This window comes from Diorhabda carinulata, chromosome 12 (genome assembly GCF_026250575.1).
Source record: "Diorhabda carinulata isolate Delta chromosome 12, icDioCari1.1, whole genome shotgun sequence".
Taxonomy (NCBI): Eukaryota; Metazoa; Arthropoda; class Insecta; order Coleoptera; family Chrysomelidae; genus Diorhabda; species Diorhabda carinulata.
In genome coordinates this window covers 12,547,220-12,559,406 of record NC_079471.1, presented here as the reverse complement: position 1 = coordinate 12,559,406, position 12,187 = coordinate 12,547,220, and the positions used below count along the sequence as shown (strand labels likewise).

Below are 12,187 nucleotides of genomic sequence, written 5' to 3'. Positions count from 1 at the left end.
GTCTTCAGTTACTGGACTATGTGTCTTTGCCACGTTCCCAATAAAACTAAAAAACTACTCATATATATGAATTGTAAAGTCTTTGCCAGCTATATTATGAGCATATATATATATACGAACGCTGTTCGCAATTATCATCACCACATGTTTTCCTTCACAACCAATTCAGTTATGGAACAAATACAAAGACGACATATGTGAAGATATCTTGCACCGCTTGCGCATTCAAACGAATAATTCTGACATCCAAATAACCGATGAAATCTACAATGAATGATGGATTCTGATTGAGGATCAATGCTTGACTATTGCAAACAAGCTACTGATTGAAGTAGGAATGATTGCGTCAAATCGATCGATGCACGATGCATTCAACCAAGAATTAAATCGAGAGCTGCAATACAATGTTGATACATTGCAGGAATTCGTTCTAAATAATGTGCCGTTGCTGAATGAACAGCGAAAATAAAAATGATATGAAACATTAATGCAAGCGGTGGACAATAATACTGGTGGTCTATTCTTCCTGGACGCACCTGGAGGAACAGGGAAAACATTTGTCATTTCATTGATTTTGGCCACTATTCGATCAAGATGTGACATAGCTTTGGCGTTAGCATCATCTGGAATTGCGGCGACTCTTCTAGATGGCGGTCGTACTGCACATTCTGCGCTGAAGTTGCCACTCAATTTAAACACAATTGATACTCCATCATGCAATATTTCCCGATCCAGCGCAATGAGAAAATTGTTGATGCAATGCAAGCTCATTGTTTGGGATGAGTGCACAATGGCACATAAGAAATCATTTGAAACACTCAACTTCACACTGAAGGATCTTCGGCGAAATAACAAGCAGACGTTGCCAGTAATTCCCCGTGGAAAGCCCGCAGATGAATTGAATGCTTGCCTGAAGGCATCATCTTTATGGAATAACGTAAAAACATTATCGCTAACCGTTAATATGAGAGTTCAACTTCAAAATGATCAAAGTGCTGCACATTTTTCCAAACAATTGTTAGCTGTTGGAAATGGAAAAGTCCCAGTTGATGCGACATCTGGATTAATTACTCTTACCAACGACTTATGCTCAATTAGCTCTTATTGAAAATGTTTTCCCAAACATTAGTGAGAATTATCAGAATTATGCTTGGTTAAGTCAACGAGCAATTCTTGCCGCAAAGAATAATGATGTACACGCACTGAATTTCACCATTCAATCAAAAATTGCTGTCGATTTGGTGACATACAAATCCGTTGATTCCATAACAAATCCCGATGATGTAGTAAATTATCCAATGGAGTTTTTGAACTCTTTGGAGTTACCAGGATTTCCACCACATAACTTGCAACTCAAAGTTGGTACAGTTATTATGATATTGCGTAATTTGAATCCACCGCGACTTTGCAAAGGTACTCGACTTTCGGTAAAAAGACATGCCAAATTTGATTGAGGCAACAATTATTAACGGAAAGTACGCAGGTGAAAATGTATGTATTCCTCGAATACCAATGATTCCGACTGATCTTCCGTTTGAATTCAAACGATTGCAATTTCCAGTTCACCTTGCGTTCGCAATGACAATTAACAAGTCGCAAGGCCAATCGCTTAGTGTTTGTGGGATATATTTAGAAAATCATTTTTTTCACATGGGCAGTTATACGTTGCGTGTTCACGAGTTGGGAAACCACCGCTTTGTTTGTGTTAATGCAAATAAACAACCAACAAAATAGAATAACAGATATTCTAACTGAAATTTATTATTTTGCTAATTCATTAGATGAACAATGTTATGATATAATAAACAACCGGAGCGTGCCGTCATATTGTTATAATTCACTATCCAAAGTTTGTGAGTTAGCTTGTGTTCTTTAGAGTTATTTAAAAAGTGTTTAATAAGTTTACTGTTGTTTAAGATGGTAATATGTTTTGTGCAGGAAACTTTGTTTGGAAAGTGATTCCTGACCTGCACTATAAACGTCTTCAGGCCAAATCCGAACGCAAACTAAGCCAACACCCATGTACATTAGCACACGAGCTACCGCTCCAAATATTCAAAATAAACCAATATATAAAGGGCCGCCGCCATATACAAATAATTTTAGACAATCTAAACGGCCGAACAATACTTCTGAAGAATTATATAACATCGATATTCAAGAAAACTATGAAAGAAAACCCGAAAATTGGGAATATTTGAATAATAATTATGATGATTCTGATCATACTACTGATCAACTTTACCTAAATAATTCTAATTCTAATAATGACGATAGAGTAAATAGAAACGAAAATTTTCGTTAAGTACCTCGGAAAATTGGCCTATAAATAACATAATACCTTTTAATAACGCCAAATCAAGTGAATTACCTTATATCATTTTACCCAAATAAAATCTAAAATTTCTCGTAGATACCGGATCAAGTCGATCATTTATAAATCCCGACTTGGCTTTTAAATACTATTCTAGCGAAATTGAAAATGACCCTTTCGTAGTAACAACATTATTCCAAAAGTCTGCTCATAAATATCGAGCCGAAATTCCGGCCTCAAACATATTTAACCTCCTGAGTCCAATAAAATTTAAATTTTATATTTTTAAAATTTCATAATGTTTTCGATGGATTTCGATTATTATTATTTCGATTGTTGGATTAGATAATTTCAAGATATTACAAGCAAAACTACATTTCCAAGAAGGATTTCTTATCACTCTTAGTCAAATAAAACTACATTATCACAAAGTTAACGTTGACCTTAATCTTGTATCTGTATCTTCTAGATCGCAACAAGTTGTTAAAATAAAAACAAGTGTCACTCATGGAAATATTATTGTACCTTATCAAAATTTTTATAACTGTGAAATTCCACAATGTCTTACTACTGCAAGAAATAGATATACTCTAACAATAATATTAAATAAATCTGACAGTACCGTATCATTAGATTTTTCAGAAACATTTCAAGTCGAAAGCTTTGACGAAAACGAATTACAAAACATTGACCTAAATAATATTGACTCATACAATACACCATTAGACCTTAATAAAATTATAACGGATCACATGAACAAAGAAGAAAATGAAAAAATATTAAAACTTTGTCAAGAATATATCGATATATTTTATAAAGAGGGCGAACCACTATCATTTACAAATAAAATTAAACGTATCATACGTACAACAGACAAAATACCCATATATTCAAAAACTTATCAGTACCCTTTTATACATAAGCAAGAAGTTGCTAATCAAATTTAAAAAATGCTAAATTCCAATAATATAAGGCATTCAAATTCACCCTGGTCTTCCCCTTTATGGGTCGTAAGCAAAAAATTAGATGCCAGTAATCAACAAAAATGTAGGGTAGTCATCGACTATTGGAAATTAAACGAGAAGACTATAGAGGATCGATACCCCCTACCAAATATTACATATTGGGCAAATTATTGGGGTAAATTGGGCAATTGTCAATACTTCTCTACAATTGACCTAGCTAGTGGGTTCCATCAAATCGAGATGGAAGAAAAGGACATTGAAAAAACAGCATTTAACACTGAAAAAATAGCCATTGGGAGTTTCTGCGCATGCCTTTTGGATTGAAATATGCGCCAGCAAAGTTCTAACGTGTTGCCGATAATATACTAAGAGGTATACAAAACGAGATGTGTCTTGTATACCTAGACGACATTATTGTGTATTCAACCTCCTTAGAAGAACATTTAGAACGCTTAAAGACGGTTTTCCAGAGACTCAGAGAAGCAAACTTTAAAATTCAGCTGGATAAATCGAAGTTTTTAAGGAAAGAAGTCGCTTATCTTGGCCACGTGGTTGCACCAGACGGAGTTAAGCCGAACCCTGAAAAAATTCAAGCAATACTTGACTATCCAATTCCTAGCAATCTTAGGATTGCTTGGATACTACATACGTTTTATAAAAGAATTTGCACGACTAACCAAACCTTTCACGAAATGTTTAAAAAAAAGTGCAAAAACTGAACTTAACAACGATTACTTGACGTGTTTTGAGATTTGTAAAACTCTTTTGACTAACGAACCAATATTACAATATCCAGACTTCAATAAAACATTCAATCTTACTACCGACGCTTCTAATGTAGCACTAGGTGCTATCTTATCACAAGTGCCTATCGAACAAGATCTCCCTATAGCATATGCTTCAAGAATACTCAACGACTCAGAGCAAAAGTACTCTACAATTGAGAAGGAGCTACTTACTATTGTTTGGACAACAAAATACTTTCGTCCATATGGCCGTCAGTTCAATATAATAACAGATCATAAACCTCTCGTGTGGTTGAACTCTTTAAAAGAACCAAATTACAAATTACTTCGTTGGAGAATTAAATTAGAAGAATTTGACTATAAAATTTTCTATAGAAAAGGTAAATCAAATAATGTAGATTGTTTATCGCGAATAGAACTCCATACTAAAGATACCAATTCATTTTGGAACGATAAGAGATTTTGGAGAGATGTCGATGAAATTTTAGGCTAAAAATCAAATTATTACAATAAGCCTAGTACGTCCGAACAAGCGAATCAAACTTTAAATGCCCCTTTACCAACTACCAATAAATTAATAAACGACACCACGATCGACAATACCCTACAAGACAATGACGATTTCTCAATGATAGTCAACATTGAAGAAACAACTGCAGAAGACGACATTCAGAAAAACTAGCGACCAACAAAATAAAGATGTAACTGATAGCAGAGATACAATACATTCAAATTATAATGAAAATCCAATTATAGTCATACCGTCGATTGAATGTGCTGTTAATTATGGTAAAAATCAAATATTCCTTAAATCAGTCACCCGTAAAATTAAAAAGAATCGTTTTATTTGACAATTAACAACGGATTAGTTTAGCTATCTAAAAATAATTTTGAAAACGATGTAATCAATATTTTTAAAGAATATATAATTCCAAATATTCAATATTATCTATACTTCAAAGATACCTTTACGCGCGCCTTTACGAACCATTCTCACCTTGCTTGCAAAATATTTCAAGTCATTATCCATAAAACTGAAAAAATGTTCCATAAAATTACTAGATGTCACAAACAAGGACGATATCAAAGAAATAATAAAAAAATTATCAAGAAATTAAATCAAACCACCGTAGAATTAATGAAACCCTTCAAAGAATCAAAAAAAAGTATTATTGGCCGGAAATGAAAAAATCTATTCAAACATATATTAACGAGTGTGAAATATGCCAACAGTGCAAATATGATAGGCATCCCGTAAATTTGAAAATGAATTTGATTGACACCGACTGCGAATAAACCATTCGAAATCATCCACGTCACTTTTGAAAACTCAAAATTTTAATCGTTTAGAAATAATAAATAAAAATCGACAAAGTCCTGAAATATTTGTAGCAAAACAAAAGATTTTTATAAAGAAGAAAAAGAGACAGAAAAACGCAAACAAATTTCATAAGCCGGTTAGAATCAAATCAGTAAATAGTCAGTAAAGTAGTCTCGAAGGAAAAACACGGAAAAATTCACATGAGTAACATAAAACGGCCTTTAAAAAGAATATATTCATTTGACACGTAATTATCATTTCAAAACTTGGCATCGTAAAAGTAACCAAATACTATCACTCAATATTTTATTATTATAAACCAAAATCAATTAAGTGATAAAATAAAAAACCCAAAATTCCGTAGCAATATCTCTAATAGACAACTTTAATAAGAGTATTCAACAAATAAACCAAAATCAATTTATATCACAACGCAAATTGGAAACAATCAATCTAGCTTTGAGACCAATACCTTCATAAGAGACGTAATCTTCCAAATCTTGAATTTATACGAAATATTAAATTCAATATTACAAGATATAGAAAATTCGGTATCATTTGCAAAAGCTGGGATCATGCACTAAAGTATAATAAAACCTAGTGAATTGTTCAAACTTTTAGAAAGACTATACAGTAATGTCAATAAAGATCGAGTGCCTATAAAACTAAAAATAAACAATATCCCAATTTTTGAAAATTTAATTAAAGTCTCTTATTACATAAGAAACAACAAAATCACATATATTTTACATGTACCTGTAACCCATGCTTTTGATTTCGAGCTTTACCATTTGTATCCCATACCAATTCAGAGTGAGAGTCAATTGAAGGTTATCATTCCTCAAAATAAATTTTTATTAAAATATGAATTGTACTACAAACTTTTGGATGAACCATGCATAAAATTAGCTAGACAAGAATATATGTGTCAAGAGATGAACCTACAACGAGTTGACTCCAATAGTCCATGCAAAGTTCAACTTCTAAATCTCAAGACCTCTTCCACCTGCCGTCAGATGCTCCTAAGTAACTCTCAAATATTATCGAAAAGATTCGAAGAATCAAACACAAACATCAATGTAATCTGTCATCAACAAGAAGAAATCCTCAACTACATTGGTACCTACCTAGCCACTATTCCGACATCCTGTCAAATTATCACGGACTCCAAAGCTATAATAGATAATGGACCCATAGAAGCTGAAACCAACCCATTTTTATCCAGAGATTGTACATACCCAATCATTGACAAGATTCCTAATTTTAGCCTTCCAAAAACAGACCTAGATGACCTCAACACCCTTCGAGAAAGAATTTTCAGAAATACTCCAATTTTTAAACACTTGGACGATAATAATTTACTGTCTCCTAATCCTTCTATGTTTATATTGGGCCCTTTAAATAATTCGACGCAAGAAACCAATCCAAGAAAATCAATCCGAAGATGTTCACCTTCCTTAGTTGCACCCCACGGAAGCTGAAACTTCAGGAGGGAGAAGTTATGGCACTCATTTTCAAGAACCCAATATAGAAGAAGCTGACGACACTATAAAATTTCGCTTATCGTAACATTCACATTATGTATAAATAAAAAGGACATCTTAGTTAGTCATTCAATTAGTTGTCATATAATTAAATGTAAATTTTATTGTCGGGAATTTTCTAAGTGTAAAGTAGTAAATAAAGTTTTTAAACAATTGATTTTCCACCTTCGGTGATTTATTTCGCTATTCGAAATATTGAACAAATTATGGATAGAACTATTTGATGAATAATTGTAAAATATATGAGCTATGTCTTGATTTTCACTAGATGAACTTAATTCGAAGACACTTTGTTGATGTTGTGTAAGAACACCAGTGTAGCTCAGTAGTTGGAACGAATTTTTTAAATAATGAAAATTTCTTTTCTGTACAATTTGAATGACGAAGAAACCATTCAAGACAATGAGAATAACTAGTTAATTTTTCCACTCGGATAGAAATAGGGGGATTTGTTGAGAGTTTTGTTAAAAATTAACGATATGGTTTCTAGGGTATATATTACGAAGATAATCATGAAGTATGTAATGAGCTCCAATCTAAGACAAAAATATCTTTTTTACATAATAGAATGAAATTAAATTGTTAACATTGTTAATCGCGGATTAGTAAAATTATTGGAATCTAGGGAAATATTTCAGTTTAGGATCGCAAATTGGGCTAATTTGTGAATACATTAACTTTATATTCTTGCTAATTTTAGCAGAAAGTTATTGAGTTTACTCAATTCTAGTACAATAATGAAATAATATGCTTATTTGATTTTTTCAATATGTTTTGTATTGAATGTATCCAAAAATTACTTACTTTTTTAGCAACGGTCAAACCACACAGAATACACCAGTTCTCGTCAGATTAAGATATATGGTTCATCTTTATGTCTTAGACGTGCTGTCTCAAATCAATCATCAAACTTAATTATCCGATAAGCTAAGGAAATAGCATGCAAATAAAAAAGTGTATGTTTTTAAGTCGAAAACTTGTATTTATGAGAAAATAATTTGAAAAAAATATGTTTTTCAAAAACTGAAACATGCAACATGAATGCAAGCATCTGGGGGGAGCCCATATTAAATGAATGTATAACGAATATAAACTAAGTAAAATTACGATAATAAAAAGAAATTGTATAGCATTGGTATTTCAATATAAATGATAAACAGAAAAATTTTTTATAAATTGGAAGCATAAATTGAATAAAATCTAGAGATGTGTGTATGAACCAATTTAAATTAAAATTATATCCAACCCTAACTAAACTCTCAAATGGTTAGATTAGTGGAATCGAACCTTTTAGAATGTAACTAACTCACTCTGCATTAATATGATGTGCTCGAGAAATTCTGATGAAAATTTTGAATCAGATACGCCTTACATATGGGGCTCATATTTGGCGGAGGTAATGAGACAGGTATAAGGTAACCCCCTGTATATTGATCTGCCGCGCTTCAGTAAATATGTGGCGGTCAATTTATGCTAGTGCTTTATGTATCTTTTAAGAATTATTATGTATGGGAGAGAGAAGGAATTATCTTCAATAAAAGAGAAGTTGAAAAAGTATACAGATGTATACAATAAATAACAGTTCAGAAACTTTCTAGTCTAGACAAAGGGTGTGGAGTGATTTTATTTTGTATTATTATTATCATAATATTTGGCGTTTTCCTTCAAATTTATCAGGATACTTATGTGGCGACATTCTTATTCAATGCAATTCTAGGAGCACTTTTAATACTTACTCCATCTCTCTCTCTATCCGCTATAAAGTATTTTTAGTTGTAAAATACCCATGAACTACACTTGTATTATTAATCTGTTCCTGTTCCTGTTCCACTTCACAATGAAATTAAGCACTTTGTTGTTCAGTAAATTGTTGAAAATTTATCTAACTGGCCAACTGAAATAACATGGAATTACTACATTATTGATCAAAACGACACTTTAGAAACCAATCAGTCTTCACCACAGGATTAATACTAATACAGAAAAAAAGCAGATGATTTTTTCAGTAACTGAAATTGTATGCATGTATGCGCATTTGCAGCCATTTTATAACCGGCAAGCCCGTCAAACTAAGCCGATTGTAAACAAACGTTATTATTAATATTTAATATTTATTTTATATATTGTAGTGAGAGGGAAAGTTATTTATGTTTTTATCTAGATTTTTCCATGGATAAATTTATAATATTTCCAATTTTTAGGTGCGCTTATTTTAGTTATAAAAAACTTGAAAATTTAAAATTACCCAATTTTTTTATTACTATTTTTTGTTTTATAAAAGGGATGAGAACCTTTCGATATATTTGAGAAAGATGATATCGACACTAGTATCCAAGATATAAGGAATTGTCGAATGATTGATATTGATTCAAACTTTGATTGTGATTTCCAGGGAAACAACGTCTTCAAAATCAAGAAGTATAAAATTAGTTCAGGTTTCAAATGGTAGTAAGCTAGTGGGTTTATCTGAAAATATGCATTTTTAGATGCATGTGAGGAAGAGTTAACATTCATAGTTGAAAAAGAGGAACAGTTTTGTTAATTGGACTCCAAATATGAACCAGGTATAATGATCCGAAAAAGGTTAAAATTTATGAATAATTTCAGAATGGAAAGAACAGAAAACTTGAGAACATCCCTCTCTTCAGAACACAACTGCAAGGAAATGAGGAAATTATTACTCAAATACTTTCATTGAATTACCCCAATACAGACTTACTCATTTCAGAAAGTAGGTGGAGTACTGCCGTGTACTTTGTATTGGAATACAAAGAACTCACCCTAGCTGGATCAGCATGAGCAGTATAAAGGTGTAGGTCTAAGCTTATCAGGAAAAGGTTTTGATTTGGGGTGCCACTGGTTTTATTAAATATTAAAAAGAAATAATGATTTACCCTGAACAATCAAAATCCAGAAAACCATTCACTTATATAATCGATGTTAACATGTTAGCAGCACTAAAGTTTTAGATAGGAAAATATCTGTTGGATAATGATAAATTCAAATTTAAACAAACAAAGTGATTTATTCCATTTTGGAAAATAGAACAAGAACATGATTGATAAAAAAAATTAAGCAAATTCCTTTGCGTGAATGCTAAGCTAAAATTAGCTTGTCTAACAATCACCCGAACATATCAAAAATAATGAAATTTTAAATAATTGAACCTAAATCAAAATTCCAAAATAGTAATAATATCACTAAACCTTTTCGAAATGAGTCAATAAATTACAAAGTAACTTTAAAGTTAAAATCCCTAGGCCTCAATGGTCATCAAGTTGAATTAACAGTATTTTTCAAATAAAATAAAAAGGGGAATATTTACATGCACATGAAATTTATAGCGCCATACAAGTTTACGAAAGGTATAAGTGAATTCATAAGTTAAGTAATTAAAAATCTAAATCATTATTAATTCCAATTTGATTAAAAAAAATTTGTACAATCATAAAATAATATCATGGAAATTGATATTAACATCACAAGATAAAAAAATTGAAATCAAATTTTAGATCTTAAATATTGAGCAATTAGTTAAGACATAATCAAGTCAGTTGTTTATGAGGTAAATTCTATTTACAAAATCATTATTCCAAATTATTTACAAATTTAAACAAAAGAAATTCAAGTTTAGAAAAAATAAAAATTCGGATTTAAATTTTAAGTTTGAAAATCCTTAAATAAGGCAAGACAAAATATACTAGGTCATAACCACTCTATTAAGTTAGGAAAAGTCAAGATCAAGTTGTAATTCTGAATATCGCAAGATAAGGCAAATTCTATTTCATTATAATAAATCTCTAAATTCAGAATAGTTAAATTCAAAACAAAAATAGAAAGATGAATTTAACTCAAGAGAAGGAAGATTATATTTCAATTTTTAGGTAAGATGTGATATAATGAACATTTAAATAAGATAAATCTGTAAAGAGAGAATTTTGATTGATTAATCTATGGATTTTAAAAATTTTAAGGTAAAATCAATTAATTTGACGGCAGCATAGTGAGGCTAAGAACCAAAACATGGAGGTAACAGTGCAAAATACTTTCAGAACGAGACAGCAACCATAGATAAATAGCTTATAGAAAAAACGGGACAGGAATTATCACTCCGGTACGTGGGAACGGGATTGTATCAACCCCGTTGGTGGACCCTAAATAATCATACAAATTTCACTTAGGCATGAAACAAAAAAAATAAAAACTATATTTACCTTATAGCGGTTACATGAGGTTCCAATCACAAGACATATTCGGATACAGAGAAATAATATTAACGCCCGTTCTCACAATCCAATCAAAGAAATTATTTAAACCATCATCCAACCATCAATGGATGGAAATGATTTAGTTAAAAAACGACTTTTGAAAAATGAAGACACGAGGCAAGGACCTTTTTCATTCCTCTTCCAAAAAAGTGACCAATATTAGGAAGTAACCAAAAATGACAAATGACCAGACCAAAGTTCAGAGTCGTTTCTTAGCGAGCACCAATCAAATTGTATCATCACACAGAAGAAAACTGAGTATTAATTTGAAAAGAGAAGATATTACAATGGAGCAAACCTGATTACCATAAAATAACTAAAACGAAAATATACAAGAGTGTACTAATAGAATGACTTGATTTGTAATTGCAAATTAATAATCCGGTAGTGCACAATTATTATAGTCTAGAGTGAAGTCAGACATCTACCCAGATATGTCGCGGAAATTTGCCTAACAAACAACTCGGACTAAAACTCAAGCAGGTGTTTGAATGACATTCGGATATAAATAAATAAATATCTTTTAAGGGTACAATTCGAGAGAATAGTTCAATTTCAAGCTGTTTTCAAAGGGAAATTCGGAAAATAAACGATAGAATTAGAAAGAAGGATTATCAGGCTATTAAATGCCAAAAGGATTATAGTGAAATCTAGGATTGTGTTATATACATGGCTGTCAAGTTAAAGTTAACTTTATAACATATTAAAAATAAGGTAAAATTTAATAAACAAGACAAAAATGCAAATTAAATATCAGGTAATGAATAAGAATATAAGAAAAATGAGCTCAAAATTTTGATAGAAATTTTGGTATATGAGTTCGAAGAAAAATATAGTATAACTTGAGTTTGATAAAAGTTTGATAAATAAGATGAATATGTAATACAAAGCTTGGGACAAAACAAAGAGAAAATCATGAAAACGCTGCACATTCCCTCTTCAAATTGAAAAAAAAATAGTATGAAATGAAAGAAAGAAAATAAGTAGGGAGAAACGAAAACGATCAGCTGTTTGCACAAGTTAGAATGA

At 31.3% G+C, this 12,187-nt stretch overlaps 1 protein-coding gene across 3 annotated transcripts in view; it reads right to left on the bottom strand.

Moving 5' to 3' along the window:
- Nucleotides 1-11,339, bottom strand: part of LOC130899835 (uncharacterized) — a 75,034-nt gene extending 63,695 nt beyond the window's left edge. Inside the window, exons 1-3 of one of the 3 annotated variants that reach the window (XR_009060099.1) lie at nt 11,105-11,339; nt 8,627-8,784; nt 7,695-7,817 (exon numbers count right to left, since the gene is read on the bottom strand). The gene's annotated coding sequence lies outside the window, so the exon portion shown is untranslated. Of the gene's footprint in view, nt 1-2,276; nt 8,785-11,104 lie in introns of those variants that run through there. The other 2 variants (XR_009060098.1, XM_057809988.1) reach the window with 2 other exon arrangements.
- Nucleotides 11,340-12,187: the final 848 nt, after the last annotated feature.